General features: G+C 36.6%; 1 protein-coding gene across 2 annotated transcripts in view; it reads left to right on the top strand.

Annotated features, from left to right (window-relative positions):
• Positions 1-8,127: 8,127 nt before the first annotated feature.
• The window catches only part of LOC126371498 (uncharacterized), a 75,358-nt gene continuing 57,508 nt past the window's right edge, over positions 8,128-25,977 (top strand). Inside the window, exon 1 of one of the 2 annotated variants that reach the window (XM_050016811.1) lies at positions 8,128-8,856. The gene's annotated coding sequence lies outside the window, so the exon portion shown is untranslated. The remainder of the gene's footprint in view (positions 8,857-25,977) is intronic. The other variant, XM_050016812.1, reaches the window with a different exon arrangement.

Consider the following 25,977-nt stretch of genomic DNA (forward strand, 5'->3'; position numbering starts at 1 on the left):
CGTACACTTTTTGGATTGGTTTTCTTCTTGTGGGTTGTGAGGTGGATTACCAACCCCATCAAGGCAACATGCCCTGACATGGCTCATGCAACGCCTACTTATTTACATCAGTAAGTAGTAACCGGGTCCAATAGCCCGGATTTGGATTGGTTGTCTATTTGCTGTACGAGGTCTATATAGGTAGTTCATATTTTTATGGCTAGGTTTTTAAACATGCTAAAACGAAGGTCGTTAGTTACTGATAGGATCTAACCTAACCCAGTCTAACCTATTTCTAGCTCGCGTGACCTCGTGGCCCGACCTGTGGGCGATGGTCGCGTGACGGTCACCATTACCTACCACTACCCACCACTATTCACCACTGCCGACCATCACATGTACGCTTAATTACTTTTTGACAACTTAATAGCTTAAGCGAATATTACTCGTAAACATTTGCATTAACGTGCTACTATAATATTTGTTCTAAGAAAAAGTGCTTACCTATAATGTGCATTTTGAAATTAAAAAACAGTTTGACTCTAGAAAAGTAAGCGTAACGATGAAAATTTATTTTTAAAATAAAAATAATTAACACTCGACAAGTACGTAAGTACCGACATTAATACGTCGTTATTAATTTTAGAGTTCCTCAATGTGAATTCTTGCAGTTGTAGAGAAATTTAAGAAAGAACCTACCTAGAACTATAATTGGAATTTGGTAGTTACCTAGGTCAAAGATGATGTATGAAATTCTGATAATTAAATAAAGACAGATCTAAAACTGATGAAAAACTTTTTCTTTTACTAATAAAGTAATAAAGGAAAACGTAATAATAAGTGCGATAGTTTATCACGTTATTCAATAACGTCGTAGTTTGCTTTTTCATAATTTATGATTTTTAGTAAAAAGTAACTGATTTGACTAGTTGGAAACTATCCTCTTATGGCGTTGACAGCAAGTCCCTGTACGTCAATTCCCGCTACGGCGAGTCTCTATATAGTGAGTGGGTCTACGTCACGTATGTCATTTGTTTGTACAGTCCAAAATACAAATATTATAATGACGTTACATACTCTTATATACAAAAAATAATTTCCAGTACCGGTGAAGTCAAGGTGTAAAATGGTTTAAAAAAACCAGTTAGGTACTTTTGGTGTAAGGTACAAAAAATAAATGGGTAGGTACTTATATTCTGTCCGACATACATCTCAAAACAATAGTGAATTTGTTTGACTGTACGTACAATCAATCAATATTTTACAATTAAGTGTCAGTCATCAGTCATGACGGTAGAGTGGAATAATTGAAAAAAAAACTGACATAATTATACATAAACTCACGCCTATTTTCTATCGGAGTAAGCAGAGTCTATGGAATTCCATTTGCTTCGATCCTGACACACTTCTTTTGCTTCCTCCACATTCATCAACTATTGCATACACGCACGCGAGTTCAGAGTAGCTCGTATTAAACCTTTTCTAAGGACATCTCCAATTTGGTCAATGTACGTCCTTCTGGATCGTCCTTTGCCAGCCCAACCACCAACCTTCGCTTTATATACCGCTTTCGTAATCCAATAGGATTCTCTCATCTAACAATGATGAATACATAGGTACCTAATATTACATTTATAAACCATATCTACGGTAGTTGTAATGATGTTGTTGAGGTAATATATAACGTACCTAACTCGCAGACTTATGACATATTGTGCACGATCATAAACAATACTTAGGTATGATCCAATATGTTCCACGATCAATATATAATAAAAAATATATATACGTATATACAATGCGGGGACATTCCTACAGACACCTAATTTTATTTTAAGTTATACCCGTCAGTTTTTTATTCGCCAAAAGGGACGAATACTTGACAACAGTTAATTTTAAAATGAACAAATAACCTGGGCAAATAAAATAGGCATCACGCTCATATGCAATCTATTTGACACGTGCTGTCAACTTAATTCTGTTGGGTTATTGGCCTATAAGTGTCTGCCTAAAAAAAATTATGCCTGTCGATTACACGTCCCTTTCCTAATATTATTTAGCGGAATTAGTTTTGTGGGGTTTTAATAGTATTAATGAACTTTGTGTCTTAAGTCCTTTCATTTGGTACCCAACACAATACCATTTGAAAAAACTTTTTTTTTCGTCCTCAGTTAATTTCATTCAGAGGGCGCCATATTGAATTTAGCGTGGCGTCACATAGCCTATAACCTCCAGACAATCAAGAAGTTCTAGTGACACCTCAAACAGACGTGCATAGATACATAAATAGCAGTCAAACACATAACCTTCCTTTTTGCTTTGCCGCAGTCTGGTAAATAAACATTTACTCACTTTCGTACCACACACACATAATCCACACCCCAACCCAAAATCCGTACCTATTGCATCACGATTTTCGTGATTATTAGAATTATTTTTCCTAATTATAACGTATTCTATTAGATGCATTGTATGAGTCTCAGTTAAAATGAGAGAATAGAAAACCCACGCAGCCAAAACTTATTTCATAGTTTGATACTACAGATTTGTAATTGTTTTTAGTGTTGTGTTTATATGTGCAATAAAGCATTTTTGTATTGTATTGTATTGTAAAGAGCGCAGGTACACTTATTATATCAAGGTACAGTCTATGTAGGTACTTATTCTTTTTAAAAGGATTGCATAAATGTTACCTTGCACTAGCCTTGTACGGCCTCTGCTTTGTCTTATTAACACATTGTTTGTGGGTCGCCACTGTTTGATACTTGTTTAGAAGCGTGAAGTATCTTAAACAATACTCGTAACACGTAAAGTTTACGTTTACGTCGTAAACAAAAGGCGTATAAAGCATAGAACACGTAATATTCTCCAGTCAGGACCAACAGATTAACGTGCCCTTGGAAGTACGGAATCGTCTTGCTTTTTCAGGGAATAAGGTGATTCGAGCCTGGAGTCTTTACGAAACAAAGGACAGTCTCACAGTGATTTCGGCAATATCCACATCAGGAAACGAACCCTGACCTGCAGATCGTGAGCCTGGTGCAATTAAGTGTATTTGTATTGTATTGGCGTTAAGCCGTTGGTCCCGCCTATTAGCCGTAAAAACACCTCCACCAACCCGCAGTGGAGCAGCGTGGTGGAGTATGCTCCATACCCCATCCGGTTGATTGAGGGGAGGCCTGTGCCCAGCAGTGGGACGTATATAGGCAGTTTATGTATGTATGTATTGTATTGTATTGTGGTTAGAGTCTAACCACTAGACCACGATGGTTGTTATATTAGGTATATAATAATATGTATTATTATATCAGCATATCCCTCGAATTATCCCGTTTACTTGAAGATTTGACAGGTCCGGCTTTTTAACCGACTTTAAAAAGAAGGAGGTTATCAGTTTGACCTCCGGATCTCCAGATCGTGAGACAAACGCTCTAACCACTAGACCACAGAGGTTGTTACTATTTAAGTATATCTTTTTATATTTACGTTTTATTTTTGCTGACATAAATGGTATAAGTTATATTCGTACTATACTTAAGATAAACCTTATAATGTAACCATTTCACAAACTGACTGCCTCTGAAAGCCAAGCCAGTTGCAAAGTTGCAGCCTGGATTCAGTATTTTTTTTTTGTGCATTTTTGTTGGTTATAGCTGCACCGATGTAAATCCACCTTTTCAGTCGGTGCGAGCTCGACGTAACCCTCTCGCTGCCCCCGCGGCGGGACGGTATGCGATAGGCATTTCCCCTCGACAAAAAAAGAAAGGCCACATGAAAAGAAAGGTACATGCCACGATCAGATTCAGTATGTTTTAAAGAAAGGTCAGGTCAATAATACTCTAAACCGACGAGCATGCATGAAGTCTTTCATGAGAGTGGAAGAAACAAAAGTGGTGTGTCATCAGGATCGTAGTAAATGGAATTCCGTGGTCTCTGCCTACCCCAACGGGAAATAGGCGTCACCTTATGACGTATATATGTAAAATTTTAAACATGTAGTGCTTAGTTTTGCAAGCCAATAGTGCTGATAGCGGTACACACCACCTAAATTTATTTTAAGTTATAAAAGGAAAGGGACGGGTAATCGACAGGCATAAAATTTACAGAACACACGTCAATTTTGGACAGGAATTTTAAAAACCCTGGGAGGGTTTTTAAGTTGCCAATATTTATAAATATTGGCAATAACCCGACAGAATTAAGTTGACAGCTCACGTCAAACGGGTTGCATACCAGAGAGATGCCTATTTTATTCGCATGGGTTATTCATTCATTTTTTAAATTAACAGATGTCAATCATCCGTCTTCTTTCCTTTTGGCGGATTGGAAAATTACGGGTATAACTTAAAATAAAATTAGGAGGTGTCTGCAGGAATCGGGGCCAGTGTATTACAGCGATGACCAAAATATTTACCTGAGTATTCACCCTATAAATAGGCATCTATTGGGTAAGCGTTCTACTTTTGGCTACGCCGCAGCACCGCCACTTGCGGTCAGGTAAGAATGTGACCAAATACGAACGTATTACGTACGTACGTATTACGTAAAAAGTAAGATGATTCCGTGCTTCGGAGGGCACGTTAAGCCGTTGGTCCCGGCTATTAGCCGTAAAAACACCTCCACCAACCCGCAGTGGAGCAGCGTGGTGGAGTATGCTCCATACCCCCTCCGGTTGATTGAGGGGAGGCCTGTGCCCAGCAGTGGGACGTATATAGGCAGTTTATATGTTTATGTTATGTAACTATTTCTGTTCAAAGTAAAGCTGGGCTAATTTGAGTAAAAACTGGCTCATAGCTAGATCAATTCAAGGAAGGACTTCCATAGACCTACTTACGCTGAAAGCAGAACAATGTTTTCCGCATAGTAGGTACGTGTTGTCAGAATTTATCCGATGACGTCATTATGATGTCATATTGATTATTTTTCAAATAAAATAGTGATCATAATTCCTTAATAAAACTGAATAATTTGGCAGTGCATATGACGCAGAAGAATTTAGATTTAATGGCATCTTTACACTATGATCCTGAGACGTACTTGACATAATACAATACAATACAATACAAATATAATACTTACATATTATTGCACTAAAATAGAAGAAAATAGTTACAAAAGACTAAAACTAGGTACAAAGCAAATGGCGGCTTATCGCTTAAAGCGATTTCTCGAAGTGGGTATTTCCGTTTTTATTGTTATTGGAAAATAGGTAATAGGTAAAAACAAACGGAAAAATGCTTATTAAATTATTGCTAATTGCAATAACTAACTGTATGTCATAGTTAATTGGAAGTGAAGTGAATCCTAAAAAAAATGTAGCTATTTCCTGGTAAGTAGCAAGAATTTATTGGAAGTGTGAAGTGACCACTTCCAAGAAATTATTGCTTCTTACCTACGCACAACAACAGCCTCCGTGGTCTAGTGGTTAGAGCGTTAGGCTCACGATCTGGAGGTCCGGGTTCGATTCCCGATGGGGACATTGTCGAAATCACTTTGTGAGACTGTCCTTTGTTTGGTAAGGACTTTTCAGGCTTGAATCACCTGATTGTCCGAAAAAGTAAGATGATTCCGTGCTTCGGAGGGCACGTTAAGCCGTTGGTCCCGGCTATTAGCCGTAAAAAACACCTCCACCATCCGCAGTGGAGCAGCGTGGTGGACTATGCTCCATATCCCCTCCGGTTGATTGAGGAGAGGCCTGTGCCCAGCAGTGGGACGTATATAGGCAGTTTATGGTACCTACGTACATTCATAGCTCTTTCTTTTGATTTTGCTGTTCATATTTCTCAGTCTGAAAAAAGCGTGTAAGTTAATTAAACAATTAGTTGTTTTTCTTGCGTGTTTTGGTTGTAAGTTATGTGTCATTCCGTGTTTTGTTTTATGTTTGATACTGTGGTGTGTGATTATATCAATCAATCAATCAATAACACTTTATTGCACAACGACATATACAAAGGACATAAATATACGAATAAAAATAAGCACAATAAGCAGCTTTATATCTTCTGTGTGATTATATCTTTCTTTCTTTAATTATGGAAGTTAGGGAACCCTGGCCTAAAAACCATTAATGCACAATACTGGTTTGATTATCTCTCTCTATTTAAGAGCTGCGCTCTTGTCGGTGGAGTAACCGCCATTCCTCTCTTCTTCCCGCCAAAACCTTCACCTCCCGATACGACACACCTGCACCTTCTCTTTTATTTGTTTCATAAATGTTATCCTAGGTCTACCCCTTCCTCTCTTCCCTTCAATTTTTCCTTCTATAATGTTTGTTATAAATGAATGTGTTTGTTTGTTATGATGTGGTTTGATTATGCTGCTGTGAAATTTGACTAAACGACACTAGCATTGTGACCATAAAAAAGCCATTAATCAGGAACAAAAGACTTTTCAGGCTACGTTCACCACAAACAATATAGATGGCGTTGTACAGCTTTAAATTGATATTTACTTATTTTTTCAATCGGGCACATAATTATTCCAAAATACAATGTAGTGGCAGAAGCATATTTATAAAAAAAATATTGCTTGATATTTGGATCTCTTGTTTATTTTGTTTAGAATAATAAAAGATTGAAGATGCAATTACATATTCAATCTTTTGCCTGGATGTAATAAAAAGGGTCCTCCATTTATACCCAAAACAAAGATAAAAGGTGCATATGTCCATCATATGCACATATGTCGGCATATGTAGGTGGTGTTATCCATGAAATTAGAAGGTTAAACTCTGCATTTTTTTGAAGAACGTAGCCAGGAAGTCCCCGATTGAATTGAATAAAAACCCGATCGTATGCAAGTTTCCATACGTTCTGTTTTTTTTTTATACAATCGTTTTTCTGGCTATTAGGCCTACTAGCCCAATCCCTTCCATAATCCCGTAATGGACTACTGTTTGCCTCTGTGGTGACTCCATCTTGAGGTGGATTATGCTGCATAGACTCATAGTCTTGTTCCTCTGTGGTCCAGTGATTGAGGGTTGGGCTCACGATCCGGAGGTCCTGGGTTCGATTCCCGGTGGGGACATATCACAAAAAATACTTTGTGGTCCCTAGTTTGGTTAGGACATTACAGGCTGATCTAATTGTGCGAAAGTAAAATGATCCGTGCTTTGGAACGCACGTTAAGCTGTTGGTCCCGGTTACTACTTACTGGTGTAAGTAAGTAGTCGTTACATGAGCCATGTCAGGGGCCTTTGGCGGCTAAGTAGTAACCCTGACACCAGGGTTGATGGGGTTGATAATCCACCTCACAACCCACAAGATAGAAGAAGAAGAGTCTTATTCTCTCATAAGTAGTGGAGCTGTTTTTGTTATGAGTAACATTACATTACCCCGAAAACATCCTTTGGCGGCAGCACACCCTTGCCGCCAAATCATTATCGTAGGTAGTACAGCTAGTAGGTAAGAACTTTCATATCATCATCCTCCTGACTTGACCTTATCCCACTCTATGTGGTGGCGTATTCTTCATTCATTCATCTCTGTCAGTCGTCTTCTCCGTACCCACGCCTTTCACACATATATCCTTCTTCACACAATCCATCCACCTTCATTCATTGATATACACGCGCTAAAATCAGTGTAATATCAGATTTGCAGTCACAATATATAATTAAACGATGGGATTTGGATTTTTAAAATACTTAGGACCTTAAGACTCTTTACCGACTGGGAATTATCTTCTTATCAATTGTGGTCACGTCGCGAATGTATCATTCATAAAAAATGTTGTAAGATGCTAAATTTCAACAGGTGAACTCTTAAGCCCAAAGTATAAAAGTACTTTTTGTATGATACAACAAATATAAATATGTACACGTACATACATTTAAGTGAAATTACCTACTTACGACCCAAATACATTTTTAATACATGCGCACTCAAAACAATAAAGATTTTCCTGAAAACTTATTAAGATTTTTTCTTCTTCTGTAGTGGGAAATATGGTATGGCGACCCAACTTCACAGCGCTCAACGCCGTATTAAAATGAGCGCTGGGCAATAAATTTTCTTATCAAGATTACACGAGCGTCGTACAGAATTGCGTTAGTGCCTACCTAATAGCAACGCGCCTTTCTATACCAAACTTTATGTCCCTACGTTCATTGGAACAGTTGACGAAAATAGCATTGTGGGCGAAGACTGCGGTAGTACAACGGCGATAGTCCCCACACACGCTTGTCGTTATGTAATTTTATATTCAGAAAAAAAAAAACAAACGTACTAGTAAGACAATTGAATCGTCAGTATTATTTTCGCCGTGTATTAAGATGCGAGTTTGTACTGTTTAAGTTAGTTTGTTCGCGATAATACGCCGCAGTCGACGTTCGGTGTCGAGCACAACAGACCAATGTTTTGTTCGTGTCAAAATTGATGTTTCTGTGAAGCGAGCGAAAGTGTTTCGATTTCGTTTTGTGTTTCTGTTTATCTAACTGTGTTGCGAGTTGGAGTGAGATTCGGTCAGTGGAATCTGTGTGTGGTAAACTACGTGAGTATTCAGTGCGACGGAATATTTTGATTGACAGTTCGGACATAGTTCAAAATATAAAAAAGATTTCGACTATTAACTGAAATAAGTACACTGAATTTCAAATAGCACATCCACTCACATCGATAGCACTACGTTATCTACATATCAACAATATCATAACTGATATGGCAATTGCGAGTTGCAATCAGTAAACTAGAAAGCGGGCGTGCCCTAAGATGTTCTTGTACTGAAATCGTGTAAACTGGTATCAGTATTCGGGTTATGAATTATTGACGAGGGAAGTAACACGCCCAGTCATATTACACACCTTTTAATTCAGTTAACAAGACGCGAATAGTTTGAACTGTTTGTGTTGCGTCGAGGTCTGAGAAGAAACATCTTGCGGTAAGAATTTACACTTGTTTTATAAGTATTTGTAGATCTTATTTACAGCTTGTCATTACGTACGTGGAAAGTTAAATTTAAAATTGTCGGAAATAATGGTTATATAGAATTCCCTGTTTATAAAACACCTGAGATTTCAATTTACGAAATGGCATTTTCAGATTCGCTCGTATAATTATTTGATTTTTGAAAATTGTTGGAGATAATGGTACTTAAATTAAAATTCCGTGTTTTCCTGAAACAACTGACAAAATGTCAAATTACAAAGTTATTTTGAGGTTCGTTAGTTATTTGATCTTTCACGTAATACCTTACCTTGGTAATTAATATACACAAATAATATTTTAATATTCATTAGGTGAAAAATAGAATTATTGTTTTGAAGTACTTTTGATGTACATACTTAATAAAAACTGTACTTAACGATTTCGGGTATGCGTGCTGATTGCGCAAAAACTTCTGGATTGACCTTAATGTATTTACCAGTTTTTACTTTAGGAGGTTGGTTAAAATCGACACTAGCACCCGCATGCCTATCGCGCGACAAATACTCCATTCTAAATACGTTGGCCGAGCTGGCTCGCCACGATCAGTGGTCTTGTAAACGTTGGCCGAGCCCAGTTCGCCCAGCTTATACGCGGCTTGTTTTTGTAGGCCGAGCCGGCTTGGCCAACGTTTATTGTGACCATGGATTGCAGCGAGCTAGTTGGGCCAATATGTACTGGGGCATGAAATTTTTAACGTGCCTTTTTGTATATTTAGCTCGGATAGCATTTCCTACATGACCGGCGAACTTTTGACTTTAGAACTCAGTACTGCATTTAATCAGTAAATATGCTTAAAGGGTTTGTGTCATGACGTTTTTCTTCGAACAAAATTTATGACATGACGGGTGGAAACTAAATAAAGCTTCAAATAATTCATCCATCCAGTTCTTTAATTAGAAGTATTATGTGAGAAGGTAGATATAAAGTATAGTTCGACGCTTATGAGACATATTCAGTTATGTTGTGAGTAGAACTTTCTAGACTACCTAGTACCCGATCCTTTACAACGCTTAACGACTGTCTACCACTATTTAGGTCAACAGCCCGACTATTAGACTATTGTAAGTGCCGTTCCAATCACAAACTTGAAATTAATGTCATTCTTAATCGTAGGGTATTCATACAATGACCGAGCAGTGGCTCAAATAAGGTTCACAATTTCACAAGATACCCTTTATTCCAATTTATCATTTTGTCTTTGTGCTGGTTATCATTGTTATGACGCTAAAGTACTATACCGAAAGTATTTATCTGCGTTCTGCCTTTTGATACTTTATGGTCTGTTTTTTTTATGGTTTGTCCAGGCATAGACTACTTCACCGGGTCTGCCGTACCTAGTGGAGTAGGTACCGAATTATTAAGCGTAGGAATTACATTGTTCACTATCAACTCTTAGGGCCCTATCTTAATTTGACACAATGGTTGCGTAACCACCGGGAATTTAGTAGGAATTCGGTTGCCGACAATAAATTAGTTAGCAACCAGGAACCACCGTTTCTACAACTGCTACCGTGGTGACATGGTGCCACCATTGGTGTCGAAGCGAGATAGGGCCCTTAGTTGATGAGATAAAATCCACTGTATTGTGTTACGGGCTAGTGTAGTAATATAACCTTATATTTGCGGTTTTACGTTTTCGTATAGGTGGTATTATTTCTATAGGTAGGTACCAAAGTAATAAATACTTCACCACAATATATTATATATTGATAGGTGACAAAATTAACACGGCAACACTGACTTCTTGGTATTACTTACGTGGCTTTTAATTCATTCTTAAAAATAACCGTTTACGCTATGCTTCAGCTTGAAAAGTTTAAGGTACAGAAGCAGTTAAGGTTATCATACCGGTATGAAATTACGGTACTGATTTTCTATTTGTTCATGAAATGGTTAACGTAATTTTATACCGGTATAATAACTGTAACTTAATACGACACGACGAATTTATTAAAAACATCATAGAAGGGAAGATACAAGGAAAGAGAGGAACGGGAAGACCAAGAAGAGCTTACATGGAACAGATTAAAGAGAAGGCGAACGTCGTGTCTTATAAGGAAGTGAAGGACTTGGTATTTGATAGACAAGAATGGAGAATGCTATACCGACAAGAGCGTGGCTCTTAAATTAGTGATGATGATAACTGTAGCGTAGCTCTCTATACCTTAACTTTTTCAAGCCCAGGTTTTAAGTCAGTGATGCCTCGCGTCGCGTCTGTCTGGTTAAATAACAATAGGTAACAATAGGTAATCATTTGTGACAGATCCATTCACATCCGTCTATAATTCTAAATGCAGTTTTACGATGATTTTTATATTTCTGATAGTACACCGTTCGTATCGGCATACCTAGCAAGCAAACGATATTTCCTTACTAGTGAACATAATGACAGCAACCCTTGAAGTTTTTGAAAGAGAATAAGTATTTTATATTTGTTTATAATATTCTTTTTTAAATATATTATATAAAGCGAAGGTAGTATGTCAGGATAGTAGTAAATAGGATTCGGTGGTATCTGCCTACCCTAACGTGAAATAGGTGTGATCTTAAATGTGTATGAAAATAATATACACATTATTTTTCTTTTTGCAATGCTGGCAAAAACCGTTTTTCTACGCTCTAACTCTATTTTTCTACACTCTACCTCTCGCTTATATGAACGGGGCTTTAGCCATTGGTAAATAAATTCGTCATTGACCGGCTGTCATACTATTACGGAATCATCGATCCATCGTGGAACTGTTCGTCACGTCATTTCTATACCGAGTATAACGAGCCGCCATTGTAAATAATCGTAATCCATTATACAAAATATAATAATATATGATTCGAACTCTTGGTAGGGAAGTACTTACTATTTCTACTGTTCGTATTTTCTCACTGTTTAACCCCTCATTTGTAACGCCAAACACAAAACATGAAAAAGAGAAAAAAAGAGATAAAGATGTTGCACTGTCTCGCACCAAATTGTGATTAATGTTGTCTTGCCCGGAAGAAATTGTTGCTTATATGCTGTACGTTGTCGATATCGTCGTTAACGATAGGCCTAGCCCACATACCTATAATTTCACTTCTAATGACATCAGTGATCTGAACAGGCTGATGAGTCAACTATCTGTCTACTAGTTCCCGTATTTGGATATGACTATTTTTTATGAACGTACGTATCTTTTATATTGCGCGCTTTGTTAGGAGTGTAGGTGTGTGGCAGATACCAATAGATTTCTAATGCCCTATTCAAAATTAGCTTTTTTTCACGTGACCTATTTGGTAGACTTGGTCGGAGTTCTAAACTACAATGCAAATACAATACAAATATGCTTTATTGCACACAACATATAAAACAAGTTTTACTCGAAAAATACAGTACAATCTGGCTACCTTATTGCTAAGCAGCAATTTCTTCCAGTCAACCAGTTGCAAAAAAAGAAACATTTATCATTTATTTTTTTATTTATTTAACTACCTGCTGCTATCCGGTTTTTGTTTTTTTATAGCAGTCACCCGTGCTTTGGGAAACTCACAAAGAGAAAATAAAATCGATTCGCGGCTCAGCTTAATTCATTAAAAACTTAAGTGATCTATATCATAACATAGCATCACTCAGAAGTGTAAGTGTAGTATTATTATATATCCACTCCAGCTATGTTTACATTATATTTAGGTGATAGGGGGCGAGCCTATTACCATTAAGCGGGTAGAAACATTTGGAATTATCTATAAACCAACTATAAATTCAAATGTATAATGTTGAATTCCCGAGCTAGAATCAAACCCGAGCTAACACGTATTTATAATACAGATATATTATGTAAGTAATTTTCAATTGCTTAACATACTGGGAGTGTACGTTTCATTGTAAATTAATTGACGACTTCCGATTGTAATTGATTTGCTTAGAAGTGAAACCATTTATAATTCAATAGGTAAGGTGCATCTTATTAATTCAGAAATATACTTCAATCCTTTTTACTTTATCTAATTCACTCCAGTACTCTCGTTAACACGATAAACTCCGTTAAGCTCCCTTGTAATAAGTATCTTATTATTTTTCCGGCATAACACAAAGCCGCAGTATGGCGCCACAGTCGCACGATTTTTAGGCATATTTTCCACGTACGTGTACAGAAAAATGTTTGCCTTACATGTGTTTTTTATGTAGTTTTACTGAGAATTCAATAAAAAATAATCTGCACGCACTTAGCTGTAAATGCTGGTTGCAGCTGTCATTCACATATAAACGGATGTCAGTCAGACATCATTTACCGACACGGGCGTAAAAAGAGATATAAGTATTGTACATTGACGTACCATACACCTAATAAAATACCTCATTGATGTCGAAAACTACATTATATTGGATTAGATTGGCCCATCATTAAAAAGATAGACCATTTTGAACTAATTGAAACAATATCGCACATTTGTACTGTATCCATATCTTGTGTCTGTATGTTGAAATTGTGTTGTGTCTGTGGAATAAAGTACTTAATATTTACTTATAATTAAAGCACATAATAATGGGTTTTACCGCGTTTAAATGGGGATATGAGACTCCCGATATTTCGACACTGTTGCAAGTGCCATGATCACGGGATGACTGATAGACCCATTTAAACGCGGTAAGAACCCGTTATTATGTGCTTTAATTATGATAATAACCGCGTAAACTTAAAACCATTATATTTACTTAATTTGATTTTGACCTTCTACCAGTTCGTATTTCACGACAGGCTCAGAGAGACAAAGAGCTAAACTATATTGCTTTATTGTTTGGCTTGTATTGTTTTTTATTCGCTCCCAATTCAGCATAGAAGGAATACGATACGTTAATCGACTTCTACCTAATCTTGCCCGAAATGATATAAGATTCACATTCACATAATCTTTATAAAAAAGTTTATTACTTATAAGATTAGTGACTGTCTAGGCCCTGTTCCAAGGCTTTTCTTGCAGCTAGGTACTTTTCCTCGGCTATACAGGCCATGAGAAGTTGCAGTAGTGTTAGGCGGATAAGACTTTCGCCGAAAAAATATATTTACTTACGTAGAAATTGACGATTCCAAATATAACTATGTTACCCACTTAATAAGATATTTTTGGGTTTGATAAAGCGTGCAATAATGTATAATTTTCATCCTAAACTGTAGTGGAACATATCGCAGAATGTAGTGATTGTTATAGACATAATGTGACTAATAAATTCTCATGCTATTGCTCGTTTATACTCAGTTAAAATTAAATGCTACTTGCAACCGTCATTTACTTAAACGATGTGTCAATTGAGCCGTTACTTAGCCAGACGGCTATAAATAGTTATTAATCCAGAATACATAAATTAATACATATTGAATAGACTCATTGTGTGTATGTCTATTTGCAATTAATTCATAACATAAACTCACAAAAAACTCGATCAAACTATATTTATTATTTAATGTGAACGAGAAAGTTATTTTTTTGAATTGTAAAAATCGGTCCAGTACTTGTCAAATTATTGAATTTTAAAACAAGGTATTAAGTCGCAGGTCGCAAGTAATTAAAAAGGATGCTTAGAGATTTCCATATACTTACTTTCATAATAAGTATATATGAAAAATGAAATGTCTCGTAGATCCGCCATGGGGTAGTACATCCATCGCAAGATGAACTAAATTCCCAACCCACACTTCACCGAGCTTCTTGTGAAATCTACAAGATTATTAGTGAGCCGTATCGCCAAAATTGCATTTAAAAGGTAAATCAAGCTCGAACTGTTATGGGGCAGAGAGTGCCCAATCTATACTTAGTATTATTGTTCATAATCTGTGTAGATCAATGTTTCATCATAATAAAATACGTTAACGAGATAAGTCGTGAGCATTATGGCGTAACCTGTTTAAATAGTAATTTTTTACTCAATCATGATTTATGGGTTCAATTTTTATCGTAATTCTTTAACACAATTTTTTGTGATACTTTCCATGGTGATGCCGTATCCATTATGCATTAAATAAGTATTTTCTTTGTAATATTCATCAGTTAATAATCAATCACATCTGAAAGAGCCTTGTTAGTACTTGTTAGTATAGTCGCTGCATCAGCGCGCAAGTTAGCATTTAAAGCAGACAGATAGAGAAAATTAGCGTCTGTAATTGCCATTAGGGTAGACAGAGCTACTGTCATAAGTACCTCAATAATTTGCAGCTATAATTGGTATTAAAAGAAGTTGAAGAACACTTAACTCTCATGGTGAGTTCGCTGGTTCAAATTCAACACGGGCCAACCATTGATATTCGAATTTGTTTTCAAAATCACGCTTGGGTGAAGACCCAAGCGCTTCAGTGGTGAAGGAAAACACTGTGAGGAAACCTACATACCTGAGAAATGTGTTTTCGAAGATATGTGACCTAATCTGTATCGGGGTGGTTTTCCCTTTTGGGTTGGAATGTCAGAAGGACAATCGCTTCTGTAAACAAAAACAGGACCTCTGAAATCTTCAGGTTAGGCAAGCGAACCCTGTGAGAACTGAATAACACTAGTATAATGATGATTTGGTATTGGGGTATGATGAACCATTATGGACATTTATATACGTAGTTTTTGACGTGGCCTATTGTAGATTTATAGAGGTAGGTTTCCTACCGCCAATAAATTACCGTTATACCGTTACCGGTGGTTTTGGCGGGTTTTACAACATGTTTTAGATACTTTTTTACTTGCAGAAACTCACGCCCGTAATCCCTAATAGGTTAGGCAGAGCCTCAAGTAATCAAAGACGTTTTGCATGTATATGATTGTATGTATATGATGAACCTTACGGTGACAAGGGACCAGACTATCGCCCATAACAATGAGGACCTTTCCAATCGGCGTTCCCCAAACACACGATAGATGGCGTTGTTCACTTTTGACGTGATATTTACCTATTTTCTCTTTGCTGGGGCACATAATTATTTAAAAATGTAATGAAATGGCAGAGCATTTATGCTACATTACAACTTACAACATTGTTTACATTACATTTTTAAATAATTAAACTAATTGTTGCTCGATATTTGGATCACATTATGTACCTATAGAATAATGTTGCATGCTTCTCTTTATTTTGATCAGAATAATAATGCGTGGAAGTTGTAATTGTACCTGAGTGCAATAAAAATGGTTATCATTCACACCCAAAACCAAAGATAAAAGATGCATATGTCTGTTATCCATGAAATTAGAAGTTTAAACGAAGAAAAATCTTAACAACGCTATCTATCGCGTTTTTGGGGCACGCCCATTGGTAAGTCCTTCATTGCTTAATATTCTGGATGATACGCATTTAATCCTTTGTGTTTTGTCTTTATTTCCTCTTTAGCACAGAAGTTGAAGATATTCACGTGCGGAAGATCATTGACACCGATTTTGTATGAGCGGTTTTGTTTGAAGAAGGTTTATGCCTCCTATCCCGATGGCGCAAAGCACACATGCGTGAAGATTCGCATCTTTATCTATATAGCCGTATAATATAATGTATAGTATAAGTACAGTCATGAGTACCCACTTTAGAACTCTGTCGTACTAACATATTTGACATTTAGTGAGACTTACAGTTCAATTAATGTCAAAAAAGTTAATGTGACATGGTACCAAAGTGTATACATATTAATGCTCGTGACCGTACAGCCGTATAATATAAAAATGGTACTGAGTGGTGTCTGTAGTTCAGCGGTTGAGCGTTAGGCTCACGGTTTGAAGTCCTGGATTCGATTCTACGTTTAATAAAAAAAAAACTTTGTAAGACTGTCCCTGGTTCGGTCAGGACATTGCAGACTGAAAACATTTGATTATTCGAGAAAAATAAATATTCCGTGTTACGGAAGGCATGTTAAGCAGTTGGTCCTGGCTAATATTCACTTGACTATGTGTATCTATCATGTTGGTCTAAGAGAAAGCTTGATAAGTTGTGGGTACTTAGTTCATCTTGAGATGGTACCTCTGACTACCCCAATTGGGATATAGTGGTGAGTTTAAGTTTAACGACTACATCATTAGTTGAGCTATATCTCAGGGGCCTTAAGCGGCTCAATAATAACCCTGACACCAGTTTGAATGAGGTTTTTCATTAATGTATGTAATGTTACATTACAGGCGACTGCTGGCGGTGAGGGCACAGCTTTATGGTTGACTAGCTTTTGCCCGCGACTTCGTCCGCGTGGCGTGTTATAAAAGAGAGATCTTTGTGTGTGTGGGAGTGCATATCAAATTTCAAGCATCTAACTTATGCAGTTTAGATTTCTTCATACATTTTTTTTTCCCGCTAACTTCCATTTTTCAAAATACAGCCATAACTAAACTTTATATTTACTAAGGTATGCATGCATGCTAGATTGAAAACATCTATCTTACGCGGTTTCGATTTTTTCATACAAATGTTTCTTCCCGCTAACTCCCGTTTCCGTTGGTATTTTGCAATATCCTGTTGCAACTAAGCTTTAATTTAACTAAGGTACCTGCGTGCCAAATTTCAAGCGTCTAACTTAAGCGGTTTAGATTTTTCATACAGAAGGATTTTCCCGCTAATTCCCGTTCCCGTGGGAATTCCGGGAATTCCTTTCTTAGTGCACCTCTACGCTACGTCCTTCCAAATTTCAAGTGCCTACGTTTAGCCGTTTAGGCTGTGCGTTGATATGTCAGTCAGTCAGTTTCTCCTTTTATATATTTAGATTCCCAGATGTGTATTAAATCATTTGACGCCCACGCTTTTGTTTCCGCTCCGTTCAACGTATTTCAAGACTTTCAAGTGTGGTTTTTAGCATTCGTGTGCTATATTTAGCATTAGCACATTCTTGACGTGCCTCACTCGTTACAGATAGCAACATGATGTATCGTTTTATTTCGTTAACGGAGTTGCCGTTCTAGTAGTATTATTCTTTAATCTATGGTAATAGATAAATTAAGTAATTATAAGAGACATAAACCGCCGTTGGTCCCGGCTATTAGCCATAAAAACACCTCCACCAACCCGCATTGGAGCAGCGTGGTGGAGTATGCTCCATACCCCCTCCGGTTGATTGAGGGGAGGCCTGTGCCCAGCAGTGGGACGTATATAGGCTGTTTATGTTATGTTATGTAAGAGACATAAATATAAATCAATAGTCTATAAACGTCCCACTGCTGGGTACAGACCTCCCCTCAATCAACCGGAGGGGGTATGGCACGCTGCTCTACTGTGGGTTGGTAGAGATGTTTTTTACGACACGGAACCATCTTACTTTTTTGGACAACCTGGGGCCTGTTTCATAAAACTTACAATTGTAAATTACAACGACAATTTGGTCGTCATTACGTAGCTAATATGAAATTGCAAAATATTTGTGATCAAACACTCCGCAATGTACAACAAATTGTCTTTGTAATTTACAATTGTAAGTTTTATGAAACAGGCCCCAGGTACCCTTTGCTTGGTAAAGACATTACAGGTTTGAATCACCTGATAGTCCAAATCGTAAGATAATTACTAATTTTTTTTCACTTACCTTATTTGTATGTCTTGAATTGATGTAAAATATGCTACTATTAGAAACTATTTCCGTAGTGTCAAGAACCTCGGCAGAACTATTAAAAATTCTTCCATTTTCAATTATGGATATGTCACTCAATAAAAATATGCCCACTCCTATACCTACCTACAGATTTGGACTTAATAGATTAGATATTGTATTCTTAGATGATTTTAGAAGTGTCAAGTTTTCAAATGGTATCTTAACATATTTTAGCTTTCTTCTTCCTTTAGACATATTTGTATTGTTAAAAATAGCTACATAATATACATCATAAGAAATAATAATATACATTTTTACACAAGATTATAAATATGTCTACGGATAAACATACATAGATAAACTCATGCCCGTAATCCCTAATGGGGTGGGCAGAGCCACAAGTAATCAAAGGCAACTTGTAGCCGCTGTTGATACGATGTCGTAAGCTGGATATGATAAACCTTATGGTGATAAGGGATCAGCCTATCGCCCATAACATTCTACTTTTAAACAATTTTCAAAAATCATTTATTGCGAGTTTAGCTGAAGGTATTATAATAATAATATATAAATAATATACAATAATATATACAATATAGAAGAATTAAAATGTCATATTGTAATCTTATTTTCTTTTCCTTTCACCTATAAAAAATACGTAACAATGTTTGCTCATTATTCTTTTATAGCTTGATTGTAATACGGTTTAACAGTCTCTCATAATACATTGTAAGAGGTAATCATGCCAACTAACACCAATACGGAATGATTCACCAGCCAATTTGGAACGTTGTATGTTTGCTTACTTGTTTACATCATTATTACACAACAACAGGAGGTAAGGAACACACTCCGTCACGATGTGTCCGTCAAAAAAGTCTACAAAAACAAAAAATAATCGAACATCGATTTAGATTTTATTATATTCTTTGAATCCCTTACCGACTACTACTTTCTAATTGTACTGTTATACAAGTAAATACCAAGATATCATACCTTACTAACGTTTTGATGGTTGAGAAGAGGAAGTCATCAACCATGGAGGAGGGAGGCATCTCATTCGTAATAAGTAATGTTACTTATGCTCAATATTATACAAACTTAAAGATCATTAGATAAAATAAACAGCCTATATATGTCCCACTATTGGGCACGGGCCTCCCCTCAATCAACCGGAAGGGGGTATGGAGCATACTCCACCAGGCTGCTCTACTGCTGGTTGCTGGAGTGTTATTTACGGCTAATAGCCGGGATTTACGGCTTAACGTGCCCTTCGAAGAACTTAATCTGTTTACTTTTTATAACACAATGCATTTTGCTATTATTTACCTACTTCAAACGTTGTCCATAAATTTCTCGTAATTATGTCTAAAAGTTCGTTTTCGATGTAAAGTATAACAAATTCGTGACGCGCTTAAAGAGTAAAGTCCAAAGCCGATTTGGTTGAAGACAGTTTTTGCTCATTAAAATCAGTTGCCGCTCAAGATTACAGCATCGAAGCAAAAACAAAGGAAATTAATATCAACCATACCGACCAAGTTCAAGGTTGCTCAGACGGAACCAGTACAATAAAGTACCTACTTAGGTACTTGATTCATTAGGTATCACGTTCTTATTATGCAATTGCAGGTAGATATTACTATTATAATGTACCTACATTGAGCTGTAGACTGGAGACGATTGTTGATTGAAATAAATCTTGGCCATGGGCTGATAGTGACAGTAAACTATTTTAACGGGTCGATACGTGATTTAAAAGTGACTATGGACTGGATAGGTTGCCTTTTATTACTGTTGTCGAACTATCGGTAGTTATTATCCCAAAAAAGAGCAAAAAAGAAAGCTCGGTGAGGTAAGCATAGATACTTAGTTCATTTTGCCATGGATGTGGGTACATAAATCGCAAGTTTACAATATTCAACGACTACAAAAATGAATAAAAATGGTAGTTTAAGGTGATCCAATAGTCGACATAGTCCATTAAACAATTATAAGTGTTTATTTAAAAGTAACTATGTACGGTTACAAGCACTAATATGTAATACACTTTAGTACCATGTCACATTAACTTTTTTAACTAATTGAACTGTAAGTTTCACTAAATGTCAAATATGTTAGTGCGACGGAGTCCTAAAGTGGGTACATTATATTGCTCATGACTGTACCATTTGATTAAATATTTGTTCAACTACACAAATAACTTATTTGGAAATTAAAACAATTCAGACACTCATGGCGAAATGTGATATTAAGTTACATTCGCTACTCTACAGTAGATGGCGCTACAACAATTAAAAATGGTTCCGCAAAATATTAATACCGCTACTCAACAATAGATGTCGTATAACGTGCGAACTTTGGTGTGAAATAATTATGATAGATGTCGCTAGCTATATGAAATGAAAGATTCTTGCATGAAGATTTTTTTTGTTCTTGCTGATATTGCCAAGGCTATTGTAATTGAAAATAAGGTGTAATAATTCGTTTTATTTTATAGAGTGAAAAATATCTGCTCAAATTAAGTTTTCGCCCATGATTAGTGTAGGTAGAGTCATTAGGTGACCTAAAACTGCAGGCATTTTGTGTTATTCTTAAAATAAAAATGTCATCTAAAGATTTTATTTTTCATCTTGGTCGAGTATCTACTATTAAAATACTTTTTACTCAATTACTTAACCTCACTTAATTATTGATGATTTCAATAAGTACCTACCTGCTTAACGCAAATAATTATAAAAATAACTTAACCATGATTCAAAAATTATAATAATATATTATAATATTATATTTATTAGGATCCTTTTCCAATCATTAGAACCTAATCTCCCCCCATATTCATGAATTTCGAGAGAACTCTGTTGGGAAAAGTCCCACCTCACGGTTGTGACGGCATTAACGACGTGCGCAGAGTTCTGTGAAGCGACGCGGTGACGTATCGCTGAATGACATTACAGCGCGTCACGGCGACACGCCGTATCGCGAGTTACGTCACCCGCGACAGCGACAAGGTCATCGTGCGGACAAACGGAACAAACGCGCCTCTGATTATATTACACACAGTTATATAAGTTTTATTTATTTACAATTTATTGCGGTAACATTCTGTTATTCACGTGTGAAGGGGTTTTAAGGATACGATTTGTGATTATATGGGTGTGTTTATTTGGTAGGACGTTCGTCTAACAGAAAGCTAATAATGATATCACTACAAAATAAAATAAAATACATACATAAAGAGCCTATAAACGTCCCACTGTTGGGCACAGGCCTCGCCTCAATCAACCGGAAGGGGTATGGAGCATACTTCACCACGCTGCTCCCCTGCGGGTTGGTGGAGGTGTTTTTACGGCTAATAGCCGGGACCAACGGCTTAACGTGCCCTCCGAAGCACGGAATCATCTTACTTTTTCGGACAATCAGGTGATTCAAGCCTGAAAAGTCTTTACCAAACAAAGGACAGTCTCACAAAGTGATTTCGACAATGTCCCCATCGGGAATCGAACCCGGACCTCCAGATCGTGAGCCTAACGCTCTAACCAGTAGACCACGGAGGCTGTTTTATATATATTTACTGTGTGGTATTTATCTATTTATTACGTATCTTTTATTTGTACACTTTGTGCCTTCCCACTTTTGTTAACCTCACACTCCATGCTGGGTTGGCTGGAAGAGACCTCTTTTAGAGATAAGTCAACCTTTTGTACCTATTTTTTTTTACAATATTCATTGTATTAATGTATACAATAAAGAGATAAATAAAAGATATAAAATATGTAAAAATTAGCTTCCAAAGAGCTTATGTATGTGTGTATGTATCAACCACATTACATACATTCATTATCTTTCATCTTAACTGGTAACCTAGATACCATCGTCGCATGCCATTGACGCACAATAACGAGAAGTATTTGAGATCGGAAGTCACGAATTTCTCCAAAGGTCCAGACACTGACTCACTCATCTCATTCACTCTCCAGCCCGTGTTTCATTCATAGGGTTTTCCACACAACCCAAATGTTTCCACTCTAAAGATACTATTAGTCATTGAACTGCATTACTGCATTGTTGAATGGAATAACACTTGCATTTTATTGCTTTTTTAATATGTGGTTTTGTTTGTTAAGTATGCTAAAAGTTAAAAGTTTTCAACTTCAAGGAGGTAAAGACCTAACAGGAAAACCATAAACGCTGAAAAAGCTTTTAATTCATTCATTCACTGATTTGATCTATTACATGTATTTGAAATTTTTTTATTTTTTTTTTATTTTTATATAATTTGGAGAACTTACAGACTAATTATACATTAAATGAACTAAATATACATGAGACAATGCTAATAACAAGTTCCCGCCAATAAATGAAAAGGTAGGAGAGAAATTAAAATAAGATAAGAAAAGTGGCTAGAATGATACATAAAGATAATAGCTAACAAGGAAAAAGAAAACAAAACCCTAAGTCAGTTCGAATGCAGGTGGGTTAGTATACTAATCCAATTTAACTTAACCATTATTATTTTATGAGTATAATTATAACATGAGTAAATTTATTGAGTCTCAAAATATTCTTGTGTTAGAATTCGCTTAATAGATGCAATACTAGTGTGGAATAAATCTATGCTGTTAGATGATTCATTAAAAGATTTGCTCGCACGTATGAGAAACGCATTAGATCTATAGTTAGTTCTCGATCGCTGTATGTGAAGCAATGGACGCTGCCTTAAGCCTAGAGTGTTAGTCCTCAAATATATTGAAGACAGGAGCTCAGGACTGTCGTACGAGCCATTCGCCAGCCAATTACTCAACATGAGATTAATTTACCTATTAGGGAGATGATGCATTAATATACCTATTAATCTCATGTTTAGTAATTTTCTTTCTCTATGGATTATTGTTTTCTAGATTACTTAGTCAGCAATGAAAATACTTAGTCATTATCGGCTCCGTGATCCAGTGGATGAGCGTTGTGCTCACAATCCTGAGGTCTTGGGTTCGATTTCCGTTGGGACATGTAAATAAAAAAAAATGTTTTCATCACTAATTTAAGAGCCACGCTCTTATCAGTGTACCATTTTTCATTCTTGTCTATCAAAGATCAATTCTTTCACTTCCTTATAAGATACGACGTTCGTTTTCTCTTTAATCGATAACTTTTATTACCCTTTCAATAATAGATTTTAAAAAAAAAACAAAAAGTCACGTCTAAAAAAAACAATAATAGACAATCGTCATTATCAACTACTACTACTTACAATTAAGGATACCTTTTTTGTATAAGTTATGTACGCCGTAATTGTCATATACAGGGTGTTAGTGACATCGTAACGAAAACTTTGAGGGGTGATTGATGCCATGATTCTGAGATGATATCAAGTGGAATTTTCCGTCGCAAAAGTATGGAACTGAAAATAATAAAAAAAAACACAAAAATTTTCATGAATATTCAGACTGAAAATTCCACTTGATATCAACTCAGAATCATAGTCTGCACCCTCCCGGTTAGTATTCGTTACGATGTCACTAACACCCATACCTACTTGTATGGCTACCGTATGTACTTGTGCGGGGTGTAAGTGACATCGTAATGAATACTGAGAGGGATGATTCAGCTGATAATTCTGAGTTAATATCAAGTGGAATTTTCCATCGCAAAAGTATAGAATTGAAAATAATTTAAAAAAACTAAAAAAAATCATGAATTTTGCGACGAAAAATTCCACCTGATATTAACTCAGAATCATGGTCTGAATCATCACCCTGAGTATTCGTTACGATGTCACTAACACCCTGTATATTAGTCACAATACCGATAATATAAATGTAAAATGTTTTAATGTATGTGATGTGGTTGTACTTTATAAATAAATAAAAGGATATTAATCTGAAATAAATAATTAGAATTTTAAATATCTACTAAGCACCATCAGTAGGCTGTGAAGATGAGTCACTAACCTTATCCTACTACCTACCCAGCTCTACTCAGTAGACCTAATCCTTAACAAGACAATGACAAGAATTCTCATTAGACATTACTCTGTTTTACGTAGGCCGGTTGCCATGGTTTTTCCCGAGACGCAATTACGGAAGATGTTTCAGTTCACTGAGCAATACTGATCACGGATACGCATAGTGTACTATGTAACTCTGAGTCAGATCGCGTGCGTCATTCATTCATCTTGAACGATGAATGGGACACCATGAAATTGGGGTTGACGGGGTGACGCACTCAAATTTGCTACTTGTGACTTTTTGTCTCTAAATAATCATTAATACCTAGTCATCATCATCATCACCAGCCCATTAAAGTCCCCACTGCTGGAGCACGGGCCTTCCCTATGGATGGATAGGAAGATAATAAATACCTAGTATTAAATATAAAACAACGTAATCTTCATAGCATCAAGCCTACATCCCCAAAGGTGTAGGGCAGCTATGTGTAAGGCCCACGTAATAAATAACAATTGTCCATCAAGTTGAACAGAAACGGCCTCTGTGGTCCAGTGGTTGAGCTTTAGGCTCATAATCTGGAGGCCCCGGGTTCGAATCCCGGTGGAGAAATACCACAAAAATTACCTTGTGATCCCTAGTTTAGTTAGGACAATACAGGCTGATCACCTGATTGTCCGGAAGTACAATCGTGTTTCGGAAGGCACGTTAAACCGTTGGTCCCGGTTACTACTTAAATCTTGTGTAAATTCTGCCACAAGGAGGTTGAAACTGCCCACCATAAAAGTGTGAAGTGTGTGTGTGTGCGTGTATCCATATAAGTGTGGGCGTTGTGTCATATTTAAAATATAAAAATATATATTTTCGGTAACACTTAAATTAACCTTATTTACTTAGAGGTAATTAAATTACCTAGTAATTATTATACTTAATGCCGAAACAGCTTCGGCTCAGCTGATGTGACAGCCTAGCTGTAGCTAGACTATGACGCTGATTTTCAGCTGCAGCCGGTATTTGAAGGACACCTAATGAGGGGCCAGAGGCGCTCAAACATCTTATCCCTAAATAAATAATACACTATATAAGTAGATAGGGCAAAGGTGAACTGTAGCATAAGGCGGCGATTTTAAAGTTTTAAAGATTAAAGATAATCTTTAAATCTATGTATTTGAAGGGCCCCAGAGGCGCTCAAACATCTTATCCCTAAATAAGTACTACACTATATAGGTAGATAGGGCAGAGGCGAACTGTAGCATAAAGCGGCGATCACAATAGATCTTACGGGTCGCAGTGATACAGTGCATGAAATGAGGCCTGTTTAGTCCCAGTTTCTAAAAAAAGCTGCCAAGATACGCCTAGTAGTCAGCAAAAAATTCGAAAGTCGAATGACCCCCGTTAGTTCCCGTGAAAATAGAGGTCTATGTCCACCAGACACGTGTATCCTAGTTGCACGAGCAGCCGGCTTATTTACTCACTCAACCTAAACTTGCTATTTCTTATAGGAACTATTTGGTAAAGAAAACTCTTTGAAGAAATCGAAAGTCATACATCAGAATAACCGGAATAATTGATTTTCTATGGCATATTTAAAAAAAAAACTGGGTAAGTAAGCATAATTGAATA

Source organism: Pectinophora gossypiella, chromosome 12 (assembly GCF_024362695.1).
Source record: "Pectinophora gossypiella chromosome 12, ilPecGoss1.1, whole genome shotgun sequence".
Taxonomy (NCBI): domain Eukaryota; kingdom Metazoa; phylum Arthropoda; class Insecta; order Lepidoptera; family Gelechiidae; genus Pectinophora; species Pectinophora gossypiella.